The 24005-nt window shown below is 37.4% G+C and overlaps 1 pseudogene; it reads left to right on the forward strand.

Moving 5' to 3' along the window:
- Positions 1 to 13952: 13952 nt before the first annotated feature.
- On the forward strand, positions 13953 to 21855 carry LOC142620421 (pentatricopeptide repeat-containing protein At3g26782, mitochondrial-like; annotated as a pseudogene).
- Positions 21856 to 24005: the final 2150 nt, after the last annotated feature.

The following is a 24005-nucleotide window of genomic DNA, read 5'->3' on the forward strand; positions in this document are numbered from 1 at the left end:
CCATGCAGAGTCATAGGGATCACAACCGGAGGACCATTTCGAGCGTCTTAAACATCGAAGGGATCGTGAAGGAAGTGTCCATACAGAGTACCCAGGCGCCAGCCATACTCATGGTGGGGGTAGCGCCCCTAGGAGGACGGTTCTAAAGCCATGCAGAAGGAGATCAACCGTTTAAAGAGAAAGCTACGCCGCGCCAGACGTAGGCCTTCATCATCCTCACCTAATCCTTCCTCGGAAGAGGATAGGCGAGCTGGCTACAGTTCGAGATCGTGCTCACCTGCCAGCTCAGTGTCCTCCGGTGAGGAGGACGACCGGCCAGCTCGCAGACGCAAGAATCTTCCTTCTAGGGGCTTAGGCAACGACGCTATGAGTAGGGCGTTACACCAACTCTCCAAATCTCCGTTTTCACGGAGGATTGAGAGGGGGAGGCTTTCCAGGAGGTTCACCCAGCCCACCTTTACCATCTACAATGGCCGGACTGATCCGGTGGAGCACGTGAGTCACTTCAACCAGAGGATGGCAGTGCACTCTCACAACGAGACTCTGATGTGTAAAGTTTTCCCCTCCAACTTGGGACCTGTGGCTATGAGATGGTTTAACGGTCTCAAATCAGGGTCTGTAGGCTCATTCGGGGAGCTAACTAGGGCATTCGCTTCGCGGTTCATTACGTGTAGCAGAGTCCCTCGGCCATTGGACTCGCTGCTATCCATGGCCATGAAGGAAGGGGAGACGCTGAAAGCATACTCCGACCGATACTGGGAAATGTTTAATGAAATAGATGGTGATTTTGATGAGGTGGCGCTTAATACCTTTAAGGTAGGTCTTCCTACTGACCATGACCTAAGAAAGTCTCTGACGAAAAAGCCCGTCCGAAGCATACGCCGCCTTATGGATCGTATTGATGAGTACAAAAGGGTAGAGGAAGACCATCAGCAGGGCAAGGGAAAGGAGAAGGTTATCCCGCAGGAGAGAAGGGATTTCAGGTCGGACAGATATCACAACAACAAGCCGAGGAGGGATTACTTCGGGCAATCCGGCTCGGCAGCACCTCAGGCTGTAAATACTGTGTTCCGAGAACCAGTGCATCAGTTACTAGAGAAAGTTCGCAAAGAGCCCTTCTTCAGATGGCCCAGCAAGATGGCAGGGGACCCTGTGAAAAGAAATCAAAACCTCTTTTGTCAGTACCATCAGGATGTGGGCCATACTACCGAGAACTGTCGGACCCTGTGGAACTATCTAGAGCAGCTCGTCAGTGAGGGAAGGTTAAAGTAGCACTTGTGTCAGCCCACTAGGCAGGTCAGTCAAGTTGGCTCAAACAACCAGAGGAACAATTCATCTCGGCCAACGTTGGGAACAATTAATGTTATCTTCGTTGCACCTAGTAGGACTGGCTCAGGTCCCACAAGGGTGTTGGCAGTTTCTCATCCTCAGGCCGAGGATGAGGGTAGCAGGCCGAAGAGGTTGAAGGGCACTTTGCTCGTTTTAGGTTTTTCTGAGAAGGATAAGGTAGGGACTATCCAGCCCCATGACGATGCTCTTGTGGTCACCCTCAGGATAGGGAACTATGATGTGAGAAGGGTGATGATAGATCAGGGCAGCGGTGCAGATATCATGTACCCTGATCTATTTAAGGGGCTAAGGTTGGAGTTGGAAGATCTAACTCCTTACGACTCGCCGCTTATAAGCTTCGAAGGGAGAGCCGTTGTGCCGAAGGGACAGATCCGTCTACCCGTTCAATCCGGCTCAGAAACGGTTGAGGTGGATTTCATTGTGGTTGACGCGTACTCTCCATATACAGCCATCCTCGCTAGGCCCTGGCTGCACGCGCTTGGGGCTGTTTCCTCTACCTTGCACGTTAAAGTCAAATTCCCTTCGGGGGAATATGTTGAGGAAATCCTCGGCAGCCAATCGGTAGCCAGGCAGTGCATATCGGCTGCGGTACTACATCAGACAGAAGCCAAGTCTTCGGCTTTAATCACCAAAGACTTATAGCAGTTAACGGCTCCTGATTCATCTGGAATGGTGACAGGAGATGAGACACATTGCGAGGAGCTAGAGAAGTTTCCAGTAGCCGGTGACCCAGAGAGATTCTTCCAAGTCGGTGTACTTTTGCCACCCCAAGAGAAGATGAAATTGTTAGAATTCTTGAAGGACAATGTTGATGTTTTCGCGTGGGATTCTTATGAAGCTCCAGGTGTGGATCCGGGCTTCATTTGTCATCACTTAAATGTCAACCCAGCTATTGTTCCGAGGAGGCAGCCACCTCGGCGATCTTCCAGAGAACATTCTGAGGCGGTGAAGGAGGAGGTTCTTAAACTCAAAAGGGCGGGGGCTATCAAAGAAGTCTTCTACCCCGAATGGTTGGCTCATACTGTTGTCGTTAGAAAGAAAAATGGAACGTGGAGGGTATGTGTGGACTTTACTGATCTGAATAAGGCCTGTCCTAAAGATTCGTTCCCAATGCCACGTATTGATCAACTGGTGGATGCCACTGTCGGACATCCTCGGATGAGTTTTTTGGACGCCTTCCAGGGTTACCACCAGATTCCCTTGGCATTAGAGGATCAGGAGAAGACTGCCTTCATTACACCGACGGGGAATTATCATTATAAGGTCATGCCATTCGGCTTGAAGAATGCTGGGGCTACCTATCAAAGGATGATGACCAGAATGTTCGAACAGCAAATGGGGAAAACCATTGAAGTATATGTGGACAATATGGTGGTGAAAAGCAAAAAAATATCCTCACACGTGAAAGATTTGGCTGACACTTTTCAGATACTGAGAAAGTACAAGTTGCGCCTCAACACCTCAAAGTGCTCTTTCGGCGTGGGGTCTGGAAAATTCTTGGGATACATGATTACTCATAGAGGCATAGAGGTGAATCCGGTGCAGGTCAAGGCTATTCAGGACTTGCAGCCTCCTCGGAACCCAAAAGAAATTCAAAAATTAACCGGAATGATTGCCGCCTTGAACAGATTTATATCTCGGTCGGCTGACCGATGTCGTCTTTTCTTTCAGTTGTTGAACAAATGGAAAGGGTTCCAATGGACCGAGGACTGCGCGTTAGCTTTCCAACAACTCAAGCAATATCTTTCTCGGCCGCCCATTTTGTCTCGTCCCGAGGCGGACGAGGTCTTATTTGCTTATCTGGCAATGGCTGTCCATGCGGTCAGCCTGGTCCTTATAAGGAATGATGATGGGGTGCAAAGGCCGGTATACTACGTTAGCAAATCTTTAAACGAGGCCGAGGTGCGTTATCTATCCTTGGAGAAAGCACTTCTCGCCGTAGTTCATGCCACGCGAAAGCTTCCTCATTATTTCCAGTCCCACACCGTGGTTGTCCTGACCTAATTGCCCCTTAAGGCAGTGCTACGTAGTGCCGACTACTCAGGCAGGATAGCAAAGTGGGGGACCATCCTGGGGGCTTTTGACGTTAAATACAAGCCTCGCACCTCGGTGAAGGGTCAGGTCCTCGCTGACTTGGTGGCAGAGTTTACTGAACCATTGCTGGAAGAAACTCTAAAAGAAGCACACATGGATGGAAAATCAGTTGGAGTGATCACGGCCGCAGTGCCCTCGGCTTGGAAAGTGTATGTGGATGGGGCTGCTAATCAGAGAGGGTCAGGTGTTGGACTTGTTCTAATGTCCTCTGAAGGAATTGTTTTCGAAAAGTCTTTGAGATTGGCATTCTCGACCACTAATAATGAGGCCGAATACGAAGCGGTCTTGGTAGGCATGAAAATGGTGCATAGAATGGGTGGAAAGGAAGTCCATGTCTTCTCGGACTCTCAACTGGTGGTCGGCCAAGTCACGAGGACCATGGAGGCTAGAGATCCAAGGATGCAAGAATATTTGGCCTAGATCAAGCGCCAGCAAACCGAGTTTTACTCCTTTGCCCTAACTCATATCTCTCGGAGCGGAAACACCCATGCAGACTCCTTAGCCACGCTGGCAACATCCTCGGCTCAAGGTTTACCTAGGGTTATCCTCGTTGAGGATTTACTAGAACCCTCTCTTGTCATTGCCAACGCGCCTCGCATCCATCTAATAAGGCCTGGACCTAGTTGGATCGACCCGGTCATATCTTTTCTTAGGAATGATGTCCTTCCTGAGGACAAATCTGAAGCAGATAAGATACGCCGAAAGGCGCCACGTTTCTGGTTGTCCGAAGACCAAAAATTGTACAAACGATCCTTTTCAGGACCGTACTTGTTGTGTGTACACCCTGACTCAACGGAAGCACTTCTGGAAGAACTGCATGAAGGGATTTGTGGCAGCCACACTGGGGGAAGGTCCTTGGCCTACAGAGCTCTGACTCAGGGTTATTGGTGGCCCAATATGCAAAGGGAGGCTCAAGACTACGCCAGGAAATGTGATCAATGCCAGAGGTTCGCCCCTAACATCCATCAACCTAGAGGAGTTCTTAACCCCCTTTCCAGTCCTTGGCCCTTCGCACAGTGGGGATTGGACATAGTGGGTCCATTTTCGAGGGCAGCAGGTAACAAAAGATGGCTGCTGGTAGAGAAATATAAGAAAAATTGATTACCTTCAAAAGAATAATACATGGTATAGTCATTGAAATCTGCTAAACATGTTCAAATATTGCAAAATCTAACACAAATTCAGATGTTAAAATTTCCAAAATGCCAAAAAAAGACATATAATTAAAGAATAAGTTATTGAAACAATTCAAAAAATATATGACTATTCCAAAAAGAGAAATATAAGAAAAAGAAAAAAGTACACGAACCCATAAAACAATAAGTTTTAAATTTTAACGGGTCTAAACTTTAAATGATGAGAAAAAAATCATATACAATCACAGGCATAGGGTTTAGTGGTTCATGTACGAAAATCATTTTAAAAAAATACATGAAAAACCATAAAATAATTTTTTTTCTAACAAAGTAGAGGAAAAGAAAATAATAAAAGAAAAGCTCATACCTCTACTCGGCTTTAAAATAAAAATATTGGGGTTTGCACTTCTTTTATAGTGTTCATGATTAACTTCGCAAATTTGGAGATAAATTATCAACGTTTGAGTTTGAGTTTAAGTTAGACTTGTTAAAGAGAGAGTTTCACTCATTGTTAAGTTTGGACTTTGGTTGTTGATATTGTTTAAAAATAATAATTTTGTTTAAAAAAAAATGATATTGATATGGCAAGCTCTAGAGAAGTCAATAAAAAGTCAAAGGTTTTGGTTTTATGTATAGACTAATATTATGCACATGCGATGCACGGCTTAATTAAAAGTTATATATGTTGAAATTATATTAGACTTATTTGTGAGTCACACAATAAAAAAATTTTAAAAAAAAATTCAACATATATACATACATATATTGAGTCGCTTTGTGCATATATGGTGTGTAGTATATAAATTTTACATATTAAAATATAAAATTATGATATATAATCAAAATATTTAATATATCTTAAATTACTTGAAACATTTAATAGAATTTGAGGTGAGTGAAATATTAAAATTTGAGATTAAATCACATCATTATGATTACTTTTATATATATACATAAATATTATATATTCAGAACAATAGTGAGAAACCCATCAAAGTTTGATATAATTAATTTAATTAAACAAATAACATATTTCTATCATTCTTACCTCTTCTTCCATATTGGAAAGTTGCTCTTAAAATATTATACTCATGTGATGCAAGGCCTAATCAAGAATCATGTGTAAACTAAAGAAAATAAGAAAATATTTTTAAAAATTAAAATTAAATAATAAAATATATTTAAGTGGTAAACTCAATTTAATAGTTAAAAATTATAAACTACCCAAATTACTAAACATTAAAAAAACAAAAGTAGTGAGATTTACATAAGAATTGAATTTTTGTATTTGCAAACGAGGGAGGAGGCACCAAATTTCAACCTATCAAAACAAAATGTGTAAATATAAACTTCAAGAATTTTTTTGAGAAAAACTAAGAGTTAAGACCTAGGCAATAAGCTTGCATCGATAATTGAAAATAGTTTCATAAGCATTGAGAAGTGATGAGAATTAAAAAGTAATACATTTTTGTGAGTTCCTAGGCTAGTTTTGTGAACAACAATCTATATCTACACTTATTTAAGGGGCTTCTCCTGTTTGGATTCCTTGATTTTGATACCCAAAATACCCTCAAATTTACCAGTTTGTAAAGCTTAAATAGTAGGGTTAAACATGTAAAATTACCAATTTAAAAAGTCCTAATTTTAGATAAATTTGAAAAAACATTGCATACCACTAACCCACTAATTCTAACACACATTTATAATATTTTATTCTAAAAAAAAAACCTCACGTTCAGTAAAACAAAACACAACTAATGAAATACCCTTAATTTTATATAAACTTATCTTTATCTCTAAATCATAAGAAATGGTTTAAAATCTTAAATTGATAAAAATTAAAAACAAAAAACCTAATGAAAAAAGCCTTGTTGTATAAAAAAAAAATTATCTACCATGTTCCTATTTTGAAAAAAAAAAAAAAAATCCCACGTTTTATATAAAAAAAACTACACCGGCCACCCCTTTTCTTTTTCAAATTCAAAGTTTAAAAACAATGCAAGTTTTAGATAACTTCATGTTTAAAAACTCAAGTAAAATATGCTAAAATTTCTGATAAAACTACCACTCTCCCACAATCACAAGTTAACAAAAAAATTTAATTGTATTATAGATTAAAAAAATTAATTGTTCAAAATTCTTTCTTATTCCTAAACCAACCACCGATATTGCCAGCAAAAAAAAAAAAAAGTTAACAATTGAATAATGTTAGGTTCTAAAAGTTTAGAACCATTGGCAAATCGTGAACACAAACTTGTCTAGATATAAATCCTAGAGTCTATAGGTATTATTAGACAAGGCTCAAGGTGATTCAAGTCAAGATTCAAGAACATACAAGCTGCAAAAAGAAGAATTCGAAATCTGCCCAATTCGATCGACTGAAAGACAGGCTCGATCGATCAAAACACGTATCTGCAAAATTCTATTTTAGCCCAAACTACACTTAAACATATTGGGTTTCAAGTAAAACAGTACTAGTATATAAAGGAAACCCTAAGCACGCTTTTAGAAGGCTTTTTAGAGAGAGAAGAGTGTGCCTCCTTTGTATCTAGGGTTTTGTACCTAAAAAGCTCTCTCATATCTTCTATCGGTGTTATTCCTTGAAGAATCTCAAGATCCGGTGTTGTAGAAGTTGTTGCATACAAGATTAACGTCTAAGGAAATCCAAAACCTTTGAGTGGAGTCTCAAAGTCACAAGTGCGGGTGCTTGTGTTGCAAAGGCCTAATAGAGAAGGAGTCTGTGGATTCAGAGCTTGCACGTGTTCGTGTCAGTCATGTCGTAGCAGTAGGATGTTAGTGGTCTAAGTCTTATTGTAAACTTCGATTTTCTATAAAGGATTTGCTTTTTACCTTAAGGATAACTAAGTTAAATCCTCCCCAGGTTTTTTACCGGTTTGGTTTTCTTAGGTCATCATATCATTATGTTATTTACTTTTCCGTTGCTTTACATTATATGACTTTATTGTTTTAACCTAAATCTGAATAATAAACCTAAATATTCACTTGGTTAATTAATTAGGTAAAACAATCTAGTTTATAAAGATCTAAAAACCTAATAGATAAGATAAACTACGATGAACTATCGCTTTAAAAAAAATCCGCCTACAAATTCTCACAAGCACAACTTCAAACTTCCACCCATTATCATTAAGTAGTTATAATGTTCTCCCTCCATCCCTATCCTCCATAGCAACAACTATTTTTGTATGTAGCCTCTGTAATGAACATTGCTTATGTTTTCAAGATAAAAATTTGCAATAGGGGACATGAAGTCCATGCTACAAATGATATGCCACCATTTTGAAGTCCCTTCATGTTGACAACCCCACTGCTAAAGTTCATGTTGTTTGGATCTAAATATATGTTAGAATGTATAGTGGGAGTTGGATTTGGGAAGTGCCTTCCTAAGTTTAGTAAGCCCAGAGTCACATGTTTAATTTTTTAGTACATTCTGTGTAAGAGATCAAAAAATTATTAAAATTTACCCAAAAAATAGAAGAGTATCTGATCACATGCGTGGGCGCGTGCTTAGAGGCTAGTTATGAGTAAAGGATGCGTGGAATATAGATTATAACTTCAAGATGTTTAAAACTTCAAGGATCATGCCATACCTTGACCAATATCATATCATATTTTAACCTCACACCTTCAATAAATTTCATTTTAGCAATTATTTTCTTTTCCAATTCCAGCGTATATTTCAATTGACCCAAACTTGCTAGGCCAACTAAACCTTAGTTTCTATGATTTTTATCCCTCTTGAGAATCCTTTGTTGTGATCATATCCCAATAGATTATGGTTGATGAAGATCTAATTAATTAAGTTTTGACAATTCATGATTATAGTAAATAATAATTTTCAAAAATTCTAATAACATGAATACTTCCTGTGAGAGACCTCAAAAGTGCCTCTTAAAAACAGAGAGATTTGAAGTGTCCCCAATGGAGTCACCACTGTGAGAGACCTCGCCTGAGAGTGCCCCTCAAAAGAGAGAGAGAGAGAGAGAGATTTTTGTGGTGTGCTTTTTAGGGCACCTCTCTTTTTGGGTAAGTGGTGTGGAATTACCACTTATTTTTTATGTACAAAAAATAAGAAAAACTAGCATACAAATACATGACTGAATTGCTTTGTTTCATTGATTGAATAATAAAAGACAAATTTAAAAATTTGAACTTTACATGGCTTTGGGTCCTAGTTACAATCTACCAAATATACATGGCTTTTTGTCCTAGTTACAATCTACCCAAAATAAAAACAAAGATAAAGCTAGATCTACTTAACCCAAAATCTAAATCTGAAGGCTAGGTTATGGAATGAGAAGGTGTTAGGCACCCATTCTGCCCAGACAGAGTCTGGTCTTCTAGACTCTTGTGACCAATGTACCACTTTATGCATGTCATGAATGATATGTTGAACATGTGAAATAAACTAAACCACACAAAACCATTTATGAATGTATCCTCTTATTGTTTATAAAAAATTCAGATTTGATTTGATGATTAGAAAAAATTGATTTTGAAAAATCTTTTTTTTTTTTTTTGTATGTGTAAAAAAAATGATTTTTGAAGAGAAAAATTAGATCTATTTTTGTTTAATAAAACTCAAAGCCTTTTGGTTTGTTAAAAACATTCAGATCTGTTTTTTAAGAGATAAAAAAATAGTTTTGAGTTTTGTAAAAGATCAAATATGTTTTGGTGATGATAAAAAAAATGGTTTTTTATGTAACAGAAAAGGCAAATCTGTTTTTATATTTAAAAAAGATATATTTTTTTTTTTATGTAGAGGATCTCATTCATAAAATAATTTCATGCTACATGAATCAAACAACAATTGACGATTTCTTTTTTTATTTCAAAAATCTGCATGCATTAAAAAAATTAGATCTGTATCTAAAAAAAGATACAAAATCCGTTTTTATTTTAAGAAAAATTCATATCTGCATCTAAGGAAGATGTAGATCCATGTTATTTTGAAAGAAAAAAAAAGTCAGATCTACATCAAAGGAAGATGTAGATCCATTTATTTTGAAGAAAAATTAGTTTAGTGCATGCAGATATCTAAAAATAAGAAACAGATTATAGTGACAATGAAAGAATTAAGAACATATTTTGATAATCTAAATTGACAAATCAGAATATGAATAATTAAAAACAAGAAAGCATGCATCATCATAATAAGGGAAGCATAAGAAGAAGGGTTAGGAAGCAACCTCTTGCATGAACACTCTTTTATTTGAGAGGATGTTTTAGGGTTCAAAGGAATTTATTCAGTTCTCTTTGAAGCCTAAAAACTCTAATTCTTGTAGCAAATCTCAAAGAGGAGCAGCTAATATCAGCAATTTGTAAGTCTCAAAACGTATGCCTCTTAAAGTGTAAAACAAAGGTGTTGAATTATGAGACCCAGACTTTATTTATAGAGGCCAGAAATCTCTAAAAAATTGGCATGAACAATAGGATGTGAATCAGGTCTCATCCTTTTTCGAAAAGGTAAAAAATGATGTGTCTTATCGTCACTCGAAGGCCATTGGGCCAAATCCCAACAAGGTGCAATTTGGCACTCCAAAAGCGCTAAATTGGCTCTTGGATGCCAAACGCACTTTCATGTTCGGGTGCCATTTGGACTCTCTTTCTAGGGTTTTTTGACCGGTCCTTGTATCTAAACGTGTTTTCATCCTCTGTCCATGATTTTTTTTTTATCTCTTTTCTAGATAATTCAGGATTTTTAAGAATAATTATCTTGTGTATAAATCCCTTAAAATAAATTTTGATAAAGTTCAGATTATCCACAATTTTATTGTTATCAAATCATCCATTTTATTCCTATGCATGCATCCCTATCTTAAACACAAATTATCAACCAATCACAAAATTATTTAATTAATTTTAATTGTTCAACCAATCATAATTAATTTAAATTAATCGTGTATGGTTGACTCTTCCTGGACACAATGCATATGCACCGTGCAAACTTGATCATGCGATATCTTTCCATCCGATGATTCAATTTAGAAACCGGACACACCGTTGCGATCATTAGAATCTCAAGATCATTTTTATGATATGCAATGAATGGATTGATGCATGCAATGCAAGAACAAATTGATACATGTGATGCAAAGACAAATGATGCATGTGATGCAATAGTGATTTTTTTGGTACATGGATGGTCACTCTAGTCATCTTTTTTTATTAAATTATGGGTGCAAAATCGAGTGTCTACACTTCCATTTTTTTCTCCTTAGAAAATTTAGGCTAAAGAATAAAGAATACATGCCAGAAGTAATGAGGATTGATCATACTTACCAATTATGGAATAAAAATCATAATATATATTACTTATTTTAACCGTCCATAAGTCGTATGTAAAATCAAAAAGGGTATAGACATTCTAATCTGAAGAAGTTAATATTGTAAAAAAAAAAAAAAAAAAAAAAAAGCTGATATGGAAAAAAAGAAAAAAAGAAAGAAAGTAGTCCATGACGTTAAATTAGAATATATATATATATATATATATATATATCCTAAACTTCTTAAAGAAGTTGATATGGAAAAAAAAAAAAAAGTCCGTATAAGCAAAAAGGATATAGAACTTCTCATCTCAAGAAGTTGTGTTGGAGCATTTTAATATTAAATAATTAAAATGAATAAATTTTATAACATAAATGTAAAGATGTGAGAGTGAATGTGGAAGATGAGGAGTTAGTGAAAATGTTTAATCCCACATTGAAAAGGAGAGAGACTATTTTGTTCTTTTTAATTGTGGTGATTAATGGGCTAACATGAATTGTCTCAAATATTGAGCCAGATACGTGCGCAAGGGGGAGGTGAAGGGTGGATGTGTCAAATTTGGAAATGAATCAGTACCTTGGATCCTCCTACTTAACAGCCCGTTCAGAGTAATTACCATATCCGTTGGTGAGCCAATGGCCCAAATTAATATTTCATTTTTATTATGGAAAATAATGAGCCATTAACCCACTTAATGGACTATCTGTTTGGGCCTTTTCATTATTAAAAAAACTCCTTATCTCACCATTAATTGTGTAACTCTAGCCCATCAGAATAATATCCAACATTTAATCTTGTAACACCCACTATATCAGAACAATGGACCTAATTAATCATATTAATTTGGGTAGTAATTTCGTGAGGCCCATTGAGCCTATAAATAGACCCATTCAGACACAATCCAAGTTACTGCAATATACACTAAAAAATAGAGAGATTCTTGGCAAGGAAGGGTATTCTTTTTGGTGGAGTTTTGGGCTTGAACACTTTGTGCAGAAGTTGTTCTAGCCATACGACACTTGTTGGACTGTTGTATCCTGGGAGAGATAAGTCAGAGACGGTCTGCACCGGCTACAAAGTTTAACCAACCAAGGGCTTGAATCTCCTTAAAGAGAGCGAGTGCCACGCCTCAGTCCAAATAGTGTTGTGTAATATCTTTCTTTAAACTAATAAAAAATAAGAAGTATTATTCAGTTTCTCTTCGTGTTATTTCCATTATCATTGTGTTTGCACCAACAAGTTGATATGGGAAAAAAAAGGTTGATACGAAAAAAAAAAGGAGTAAAAAAAATTGATCATAAAATAAAAAATAGGAGGCCATGACGTTAAATTAGAAAAGATATAGCTCGTTAATTTAGTTTTTGCTATTCAATAGGTCTCTTAGATATATTAGTTGTGTGTCACCAAATAACTAAATTTATTTTTTCAAACAGAAATTCAATAAATTTTTTGCAATTTGGTGTAGTCACTAGGCGCAACCACAGCTTCTAAACCCAACTTTTATTATATAGTATACTAATTGCTAACCCATGTGATGCACAGGATAGCTAAATATGTTAGTCATATTTTATTGTAATTGGCTAATCTTTTGACAAAATGCATTTTACTTGTAATTTGGTAGATCTAAGATGGGTTTAGTACTTCAAGAAACATGTTGTTCAAGTCAAGTATAAAAGGCATGAAGATTGGTCCAAGAAACAAGTGAAGAAAATCTGTTTATTAAGTCTCAATAGATAGTTTGATAGAAATCTGCTATCGAGACTTAATTTGAAATTTGATAGATAGCTTGACAACAGTTTGATCGATCAAGAATTACGATTTCAGAATTTCCAGATTTGAAATTCGGCATAAGCTTTTGCATTTGTGTAGGGTTTCTTTTCTTACAACTTTAGACATATATAAGGCTTTTTTTAAGAGCCATCACACACAGATACAGAGACCAAGAGACTTATTTTCTATGTATGAAACTACTACGTTTGTACGCCATAAGGTTTTGTAACTAAGTGCTTCTTGATCTTCATTGTTGATGAAGTGAAAAAAATTGCAGCCAACAATATTTGTTTTAAGTTGCTGGAGTTAGTCATGTACTAGGATTCGTGCAAAGTGTTAGTTACAAATTGGAGGTTTGTGCATAAAAGGAAAGGAGGCTATTACAAGATCAAGTCCAATTGGGTATTAAAGTGAAGGTTCAACTGTAGGTTAGAATTTCGGGATAGACCAAGGTAGTTGGTAAGATTCCTTATACTTGTAACTGCTTGATTGTTAATTAATGGATTCTTGGGAGTGGTGACTTTAAAATCACCCGGTCAAATTTATTTTCCCGCTGCATTTAGTATTTTTGGTGATTTGTTGGTGCCTTCACGATTTACATGCAATTAAACCTAATTAATCAACGTAGGTAATTGAATTAATTAATCAAAATCAAGCTATCTTAACCCAACAAAATAAAAATTAAAAGTATTTATTTTACTTAAAGGTCTATGACTTGACTTAAAAAATGTATAACTTGAAAATGAATAAAAATAAGTAATTTTTTGTTCATTATAGTGGTTTTGGAAAATTCGTTTTGTTTCATATCATTGGTTGTACTTGGTACTAGAGAAGTTGAGGGGGGGGGGGGGGAATTCTTGTCCTAAAAATGGAAGATGCGAATTGCAAAAATAATTAGGAGCATACAAAATTAAAACCCCTATAAGATATCTCTTTTTTCTTTTAAATAAAAAATGTATAAGATATTTTAGATTTGGAATAATAGATGCAGTCACACGATAATATAGTAATATACAAAAACATTATCGTAGTAGAAGGGAAAGCAATCGATAAAAGAAATTGTTAAGAATTTTGTACCTGAGTGTTATTGGAAGAACACTGATTTGAGTATTTCCACTTATTGTTAAAATGAATAAATAACAAATAAAAATCATTAAACTAGAACTGAAATCCATTTGTCTGATGTCAACGACATCAAATCAACGTAAGTCAAAATTGGCTTCTAGAAAACGATTTTTTTTTTTTTTTAATAGGAAAACGACATTATGTTTTGGTCGTTATCAATGTTGCAAAATGCAAACTCGCAAACCGTCACAAAGAATATGTAAATTAGAAACCAAAGTCCCTCCAAAATCCGAAGAATTGAAATCCATTCTTTTGATAAGGAATGAATGAAGGTTTCGATTTCAAACTCTCGCTCACTTTTAGCCTCTATTGTACTCTATTGGAAAATTTGCAGCAACACTATTCAACTAACAACAACCCCACAACTTTGTTCAGCAAATACGTAGACAAAACCAATGTCTCTTCGTCGAACTCCGTCATCGCTGACTTGGCTCGGAGCGGTGACTGTGTCGAAGCTCTACGTGCCTTTTCGTGCATGAGAAAGCTCTCTCTTATACCAAACCGTTCCACTTTCCCATGTGCCATCAAATCCTGCTCTGCTTTGTTCGATCTTTGTTCGGGCAAGCAAGCCCACCAGGAAGCTTTGGTGTTCGGCTTAGAATCAGACCTCTTTGTGTCATCGTCTCTCATTGATATGTACTCTAAATGTGGGGAGTTGAGGGACGCAAGAGTACTGTTTGATGAAATTCCTCAGAGAAATGTGGTGTCATGGACGTCCATGATCACTGGCTTATGGCTATGTCCAAAACGACGATGCCCACGAAGCGTTATCGCTTTTCAAAGAGTTGTTGGTTGAGGAGAGTGAGAATGGGGGTGGTGGGAAAGGTTTTATTGATTCGGTTGCTATGGTTTCAGATCTCTCGGAATGTTCTTGTGTATCTGGGAAGGGAATTACAGAGGGAGTTCATGGGTTTGTGGTGAAGAGGGGACTCGTGGGGGATTTGGGTGTTGGGAATACTTTGATGGATGCATATGCCAAGTCCGGCGAGCTGGGTGTGTCTAGGAAGGTGTTTGATGGGATGGCTGAGAAGGATCAGTTTCTTGGAATTCGTTAATTGTGATATATGCACAAAATGGATTTTCTACAGAAGCTTTGGAAGTGTTCAATGCAATGTTCAAGAATGGTGATCTCAGCTATAATGCAGTGACTTTGTCGGCCATGTTGTTGGCCTGTGCAAATTCAGGGGCTCTGCAAATGGGGAAATGTATACATGATCAGGTACTTCACATTGTAGTAGTTTTGTTACAGATCGTGAAATTATTGCTAGCTTTTCAAATTTTGATTCTAAAGCCCTCTTTTCCATAAATGGCATGTTTCAATCATTACATATATAACTGATTTTGTGGTAAGTGTAGATGTTTAATTTTGACATCAATTCGTCTTCTTATTTTAGGTTACAAAGATGGGCTTGGAGTAGAACGTGTTTGTGGGTACCTCTCTTATTGACATGTATAGCTGTTAAAAGTGTTAAGCAATGTTGCATGGCCTCAAGCCACACAGGTAGCTAGTGGTGCAGCATTTGCTGATGAGGGATGCACTAGCCAAGCCACAAGAGCAACAGGCAGTGCAGCAGTTGCTGATGCAAGGTGCATTGGTCAGGGCATGAAAGCAGCGAGTGATGCAGCATTTGCTGATGAGGTGTGCACTACTCGGACCACAAGGCTTGCATCAGAGGACTTGATTAACACAGCAGTCCTAGAATTACTTGAGGCCATGCCACATCATGAGTTCTTCATTCAAGATCGTTGAGGGAGTCAATTTCACAAATTCAATAGTTAGTTACTCAAGCTAGCCACATGTACAATTTCTAGAATATTCAAATAACTGATTTTGGTGCCAATTATAGAGTTAGTTACAGTTCTCTGTGTATATAAACAGAGCATCTAGTGTTGTATTTATTAATTCAATTCATTTTTCTTGTAATGGACTCTTAATCAATAAAATTCTCTCAATTCTATTTAGCCTTTCCAGTTTTATATGGTATCAGAGCCACTAGCATCTGCTAGTTTTGTTTTTTCATTACGAACTTTTCTTGCTTACCAAACAGATATTACCTTGAGAAATTCTTCGATTCTGGTTCGCAAAGTCTTAGTTCATCCTTGTTCACACTGAATCTTGGAAGATTTCTTGTTTTTCTTTCCAATTTCATTAGAAGTTTCATTCAAGCTCGTGAATAGCATCAATAGCTTCTGTTGAAGGAGATGACTCTGTTCCTACGCACAATCAATCCACACAACATGTTCCTCAATCTAACACAGAGACCAACTCTCCTAATTAATTTTTCCTTAGTGCAAGTGAGAATCCAGGAAATATCTTGGTCACTCAACCTCTGTTGGGAATGAAGAATTATCAATCTTGGTCTAGGGCTATGGTTCTAGCACTAACTGCCAAGAAAAAGATAGGATTCGTGAATTGCAAGATTGGTAAACTTGAAATTGATTCTCCTTTGTACGAAGATTGGGAAAGTTGTAACACAATAGTGCTTTCTTGGTTGATCAACTCCATGCATGTTGATGTTTCAAGCAGCATCATGTATTTAGAGACTGCGAGGGAGATGTGGCTTGAGTTGCAACATGTGTTCTCTCAAGGAAATGGACCAAAGGTTATAATCTTCAACAATAAATTTCACAGATAACTCAGGCCAATTATCAGTGACTGAGTATTACTCTAAATTCAAGAAGCTTTGGGATCAATTGATTCATTATGAACCTTTGCCAACCTGTACTTGTGGAGCAATGAAGATTTTGAGCATTGCACATGAGGAATCCTATGTTATAAGGTTCTTAATGGGGCTCAATGAGAGTTTTGAGACTATAAGGAGTCATATTCTCATGCTCGAGCCATTTCCTTCAATGAGCAAGATGTATGCTCTGGTTCTCCAAGAAGAATCTCACAAAGGCATTGGTCATAGTGCTGCCTTCACATCTAAACCTAACTCAGTGGCAATGTATGCCAATACCAAATGGAATTCAGGTAATAGAGGTGGTCCTAAGAAGGAGAGGCCTTTGTGCACTCATTTTAACATGCTTGGACACACTATGGACAAGTGTTACAAGCTTCACGGGTATCCACCAGGGTATAAGCACAAAGGCAAGCCTAATTCTAATGCTAACCAAGTGACTTATCCTTAAGGTCAAGTTGTTGAGGTTCGTTCTAACACAGCTACTCAGTGTCCTATTTCTAAGGCACAGTGTGAGAAATTGCTTGCTCTTTTCAATTCTAGAGCTGATCAAGGTACTTCTCACCATGTTGCAAATATTAGTACAAGTGTTGCTGTCTTTAGTATGCTTTCTGGAGCTCCTGGTGTACCTGCTGCAACTGGTGTGCCTTCCATATCTATTACACCTTCTGAGAGTGCTAATTCCACCTTTGTTGACACCATGTCAGGTATCAATTCATTGCTTCATTTCACTCCTTCCTTGAAACATTCTATTTTTTCTGCCAAACTAGTTAATAAAGAAGTCTTACATGCCACTGATTGGGTCATAGATACAGGGGCTACTGACCATATGGTACATTCCATTGCTTGTTTCACAACTATCACTACTACTTTAAACACACATGTCAATTTGCCTAATGGAGAAGTAGCCTCTGTCACTCATATTGGCATTGTAAAAATCTCAGAACATCTTATCCTTCATAATGTTCTTTGTGTTCCATCATATAGTTTCAATCTTATTTCTGTCAGTCAACTTGTTAAGTCCACTGCTTGTTGTCTTATTTTCTTTGGAACCTTATGCTTTATCCATGACCTTGCTCATTGGAGCACATTTAGTTTGGGTAGAGAAAGCAATGGACTCTACTTGCTAGACAAGAGCAATTTTTCTACACCTATCATTGCAGCTTCTGTACATAGTTCACAAGTTCAAATCTGGCACTCCAGATTGGGTCACCCGTCCAATGCCAAACTGGCTTCAATAAAACAAAATGATGTACCTAGTTTCCTTTCTGATGAGAACTTTAATTGTACCATTTGTCCACTTGCTAAACAAAAACGTTTACCTTTCAATAAAAGTTCTCATTTGTCTCAATCTTGCTTTGAGTTGATTCACTGTGATTTGTGGGGACCTTTCTCAGTCTCTACTATTGATCATTGCAAGTATTTCTTAACTATTATTGATGACTACTCTAGGTGCACTTGGGTTTATTTGTTAAAGCATAAATCTCAAACACAATCTGTTTTAGAACAATTTTACACTATGATGGAAACCCAATTTTCTATGAAAATTAAAACTTTAAGGTCAGAAAATGGGACTGAATTCTTCATGAAAGAGTTCTTTGCTAAGAAAGGCATCTTGCATCATTTAAGCTATGTTGAAACTCCTCAACAGAATGCTATAGTTGAGAGGAAGCATCAACACATCTTGAATATGGCAAGAGCTCTCATGTTTCAGTCACATTTGCCTTTGCATTTGTGGGGTCATGCTATTCTTGTTGCTGTTTATTTAATCAACAGAATCCCCTCATCTGCTATTTCAAATCAAATTCCTTTTGAGGTGTTGTTTGGTCATCCACCTAGCTATGCACATTTAAAAGTGTTTGGCTGCTTATGTTTTGTTTCCACCCTTTCAAATCATAGGTCTAAATTTGCACCTAGGGCTGTTAAGTGTGTTTTCTTGGGGTATCGTTTTGGGGTTAAAGGGTATAAGGTCCTTGATTTTTCATCTAATAGGGTCTTCATCTCTAGGGATGTAGTTTTTCATGAACATTCTTTCCCTTTTGCTTCTGTTTCACCTTATCTTGCAGATCCTTTTATTCCTTCTGCTGTTGAAGCTTCTTGCTCAACTGGTATTGATAGTTTGTTACTCTTGTTTGCATTTTTGACTCTACGCTCTTGTGTTTTGATGATGTTCCTTCTGCTTCTATTCAACCTATTCCTATTGTTTTACCTTTTCATGCTACTTCTTCTAGTCCTATCCAGGTGTCTAATTCTAAATAGGTACCTATTTCACCTTCACCAGTTGCTTCAATGCCTCCAGTGCCTCTTAGAAAGTCCACCAGGGATGTCAGACCTCCTGCTTATTTGCAGGACTATGCTTGTGCTACTATTGCAACTGGTGCCCCTTTTGATCTTGCTCACTGTCTTACCTATTCCCATTTGGAGCCTTGCTATCATTCTTATTTGCTAGCAGTTAGTTTTAGTCCCAAAGAACCTATCAGTTTTTCCCAAGCTGTTTAGGATCCACTTTGGAGGGCTACTATGGACAAGGAAATCCAAGCCCTTAAACTGAATCACACTTGGGATGTGACTACCATGCCTCTTAGTAAGTCTCCCATTGGCTGCAAGTAGGTTTATAAAGTCAAACTCAATCCTGATGGAAATGTTGAGAGGTTTAAGGCCAGGCTAGTTGCTAAGGGGTATACTCAAAGGGAAGGACTTGATTTCCTAGAAACTTTTTATCCTGTTGCTAAAACAATTTCAGTGAGAGTCTTACTTGCTCTTGTTGCTGCCAGACAGTGGCCTCTACACCAATTGGACATCAATAATGTCTTTCTCCATGGAGATTTAGATGAAGAGGTCTATATAACATTGCCACCTAGTTTTCACAGTAAGGGGGAGTGTGTTTCTGCCTCTTCAGCTGCTCTTAGGGTGTGTAAATTGGTTCAGTCTCTCTATGGTTTGAGACAGGCCTCTAGGCAATGGTACACAAAGCTGTCAGCCACAATAAAGAAGCTTGGTTTTGTTCAATCTCAGGCTGATCCCTCCTTATTTGTGCATAGCAAAAGGTCTTTGTTCACTGCTTTACTTGTCTATGTTGATGACATGGTAATCACTAGCAATGATCATGCTTGTGTTGTCTCTCTCAAGTCTGTATTAGATCAGAAGTTTGGGATTAAAGATTTGGGATCACTCAAATATTTTTTGGGTCTAGAAATTGCAAGAAATAAGACTGGGATCAGCTTAACCCAAAGGAAGTATGCCTTAGAAGTTCTTGAAGAAACTGGTATGAAAGGGTGTAAACCAGTTCAAACCCTAATGGAGTAGCAACTGAAGTTGTCTAAAGGCAATGGGGATTTACTTTTCAATCCAGGACAGTACAAAAGGCTTATTAGGAAGCTTATGTACTCGACCTTGAGCAAGCTAGACATCACATATGCAGTGCATAGGCTTAGCCAATTCTTGGCTCAACCTAGAGCACCACATATGAAAGCAGCCACTAGAGTACTTCAATACATAAAAGGAACACCTGGTCAAGGTGTTCCTTGACCAGGTGTTGATGTACATGTCAAACATGATAAGCATGTGTTGATGTACTGTGACAACCAGGCAGCACTTCATATAGCAACAAATCCAGTGTTTCATGAGAGGTCAAGACATAAAAGCTGACTGCCATATTGTGAGAAACAAGATTCTTGATGGTGCACTTAAAACCTTCTATGTTTCAACTAAGAATTAATTGGCAAATGTGTTCACCAAAGCCTTAGGAGTGGAAAGCTTTTTAAGGTTGACCAAAAGGCTGGGTTTTATCAATATTTTTGCTTCTAAAGTAGAGTCTCCTCATATAGGTTTAGAAGAACAAAAGGCAAGAGTTATGCTCTTAAGGGGGAGTGTTAAAAGTGTTAAGCAATGTTGCATGCCTCAAGTCACATAGGTAGCTAGTGGTGCAACATTTGCTAATGAGGGATGCACTAGCAAAGCCATAAGAGCAGCAGGTAGTGCAACAGTTGCTGATGCAAGGTGCATTGGTCAGGGCATGAAGGCAATGAGTGATGCAGCATTTGCTGATGAGGTGTGCACTACTCAGACCACAAGGCTTGCATTAGAGGACTTGATTAACACAACAATCCTGGAATTACTTGAGGCCATGCCACATCATGAAGTCTTCATCCAGGATCGTTGAGGGAGTCAGTTCCACAAATCCAGGACTTAGTTACTCAAGCTAGCCACGTGTATAGTTTCTAGAATATTCAAATAACTGATTTTGGCACCAATTATAGATTTAGTTACAGTTCTCTATGTATATAAACAGAGCATCTAGTGTTGTATTTATTAATTCAATTCATTTTTCTTGTAATGAACTCTTAATCAATAAAATTCTCTCAATTCTATTTAGCCTTTCCAGTTTTATAATTGCAAATGTGGGAGAGTTGAAATGGCGAGGAAAGCATTTGATAACATGAAGGAGAAGAATGTGAAGTCATGGATTGCCATGATTGCTGGTTATGGAATGCAAGGCCAAGCCACAGAAGCTTTGGAAGTATTATATGAGACTATTAGGGTTGGGATCAAACCAAATTATGTCACTTTTGTCTCAAACTGCTTGCAGTCATGCTGGTCTCTTAAAAGAAGGCTGGCATTGGTTTAACTCCATGAATCATGAATTTGGTGTGGAACCTGGGGTGGAGCATTATGCATGCATGGTTGATCTTCTAGGGCATACTGGTCATCTTAGTGAGGCTTATGATTTGATCAAGGGGATGAAGGTGAAGCCTGATTCTGTAGTCTGGGGGTCCCTTCTTAGGGCTTGTAGGATTCACAAAAATGTTGAGCTTGGTGAGATATCTGCTAGAAAACTGTTTGAATTAGACCCAAGTTATTATGGGTACTATGTCTCTTGCTTTTAAACATATATGCTGATGCTGGAAGGTGGGGAGATGTTGAGAGGATGAGAATAATTATGAAGAATGGTGGAATGGTCAAGCCACCTGGATTCAGGGGTAGTTCTATAAATTTTTCCTTTTCTTTTCCGTGTGTAATTGGATCCATGTAGGCCCCGATTATATAACAACCAAAAAAAAATCTCTTGGTTTTTTTTATTATTAATTTTTTTTTTATATTCTAATTTTAATTATCCCGTGATGTCTAGGGATTTGAGAGAAGTGTAGTAGTAGTAGTTGAGATCATGAGATATGAATATGAAGAAGATGTATTTTTATTAATTACTAAAGCTGTTGTTGAGTTAAGTTGAGAGAGAGAGAGAGAGAGAGAGAGAGAGAGAGGAGATGAATTTAGAGGGTCTCTCTGATGGTTTCTTTTGTCAATTTTTGTTCATATCGTGTTGTTCAGAATCAGAGGGTTTCAATGCAAATGCAAATGCAAAAACTGTTTTCTGCAATGAAAGAAAGAAAGAAAGCACATCTCTCTCGTGATGCCAGTTATTGAGAAACCAAAGTTCCTCAACTTCATATCATAGAAATTTTTTTTTTCTTCATATCATTGATGCTTTCTACTATTGATTTTGGAAATATCTCTCGAACATACTAGAACTTTGGTACTTAACCCCATCATAGATTGCCACATGGCCTGAACTTGACCCTTCATATGTAACAATTGATTGAAGATTAGCACAACATAAAAAATAAATAAATAAATAAATAAAAAAGACCTAATTTAATTTGGATACACCCAATAAAACAGAAAACTAAATGAATCTTCAAAAAATGACATGTGTTCAAAGAAAAATCAAGTAATTTTAAGAATCAAAATGTCTTTCTAGCACGTATCCAAATCAAATCATGCCAAAAATACATCCTTTTTTATGAAAGATTCAAAGAGATAATTTTCACATTTTTACAATAACTTGCCCAATTCAAGCATGATTTTTGTTTTAAAAAACAATAATTTTGAAGAGAACTTTATGGTCTTTTAAGTCCACCAAATTCTTAATTTAAATCTTAAAATTTCAGCTAAATTTAGGGCCGGATAAAGTCTGGTATCAACAATGCTCATGATTTTTACTTTTTGGTGATATTCACAATAATGTGCACATGCATGAATAGGTTTCTTGATGAGCCTTTCAATGTTCACAGGTACTCACCATAAGGATCTTTCAACGTTGCAAGTTGTCTTTCGCTGGTAAAGCTCCCTTGCACACACACAAGTAGATGCCAACTCTAATTTCATAAGCTCGTGCTCAGTAGGTATAAATTTCTAGACCTCTCTCTCTAAATAGAACTTCTGATCTTATTGATTGATGAAAAGAATCCAATGAATGAAATAATACAAAACTACTCCTATATATACAATCTAAGCAAGTAAAGAAAGTAATTAACTCTGTAATTGGAGGGAAAATCTGTTACAAAAATCCTATCTATTAGACCATGTGTACATTGACTAAACTCTGTAACTGCTTCTTCTATCCACATGGCATTGCTTCTTCAAAAGTGTGAATGAACTGTTCATGGTAAGGGACTGCTTCAATCAAGTCTAGCAGCTCTGCACTAGCCCAGTCACTCCGTGTTTTATTTGCTTGATCACTGCTCTCTTCTTCAACTCTGGTTTTATGCTTGCTCTTGTCCTGAGTGCATCCCTTCTTACTTTCAACAATAAGCCAGTTGAGGAGGATTCAGCATTAGACAAAGATTCCCGCACCAGAACTTCTATCTTCAACTCCAAACAATACTAAAACATATGGGATTGTTGGAATATTCTAAATATCATGAGGCATAAATGACTGCCTTAAAAGATCAAGCCTCCAGAAATGAGTATCCATATCTATCAACTCAGCAACCTTAGCTTCAGGATGAAAGTAACTTCAGGTGATAGTATCTGATGAGATTCAGCAGCAGGAAGCCATCTATCTTTGAAAATACAGTCTCCCCATTTCCAATCCTCCCACACAATCCCTGTTTTAGTATTTTCCTTCCAGCTAATACACTTTGCCAAGTATATGATGGAGCATGACCCAACTTGGCTTGAAGGAAAGAACAGTGAGGATATTACATGATCTTCCAAATTCTTGCTAAGATTGAGTCTGGATCATTCAAAATTTTCCACCCTTGCTTAGCCAACATAGCAAGATTAAAAGATTGCAGCTCCTTGAAACCCAATCCACCATTGCATTTAGCAACACATAAGTTGTCCCATAGCCCAATGCATCTTCTGTTCTGAGTGCTCCTGCCCTTACCAATAAGCAGCTGTCGTTTGAGTGAGTTCCTTACATAAACTCACAGGTAGTTGGAAGAAACTCATAACATAGGAAGGGATGGCTTGTATGACTGACTTTATCAAAACTTCCTTCCCAACAATAGGCAGATTCTTCTCCTTCCAACCATATAGTCTACTCGAAACTTGGGATTTTAAATCTTCAAATGCAGCACGTCTAGAGCAACCAAGAAAAGGTGGAACCCCAAATAACGATCAAAACTATCTGTTTCTACCAATTAATAGAGTTGTAAATAAATCAGTCAGATTGTTGCACATTTGAACTGAAGAAAACTTGGGTTTTTGCTCTGTTAACAACCAGACCTGACAGTTTCTAACAGCCAAAAACACAAAGAATCTCATCACAAGTCGGACT

The sequence above is a fragment of the Castanea sativa genome, chromosome 12, assembly GCF_040712315.1.
Source record: "Castanea sativa cultivar Marrone di Chiusa Pesio chromosome 12, ASM4071231v1".
Lineage (NCBI taxonomy): Eukaryota > Viridiplantae > Streptophyta > Magnoliopsida > Fagales > Fagaceae > Castanea > Castanea sativa.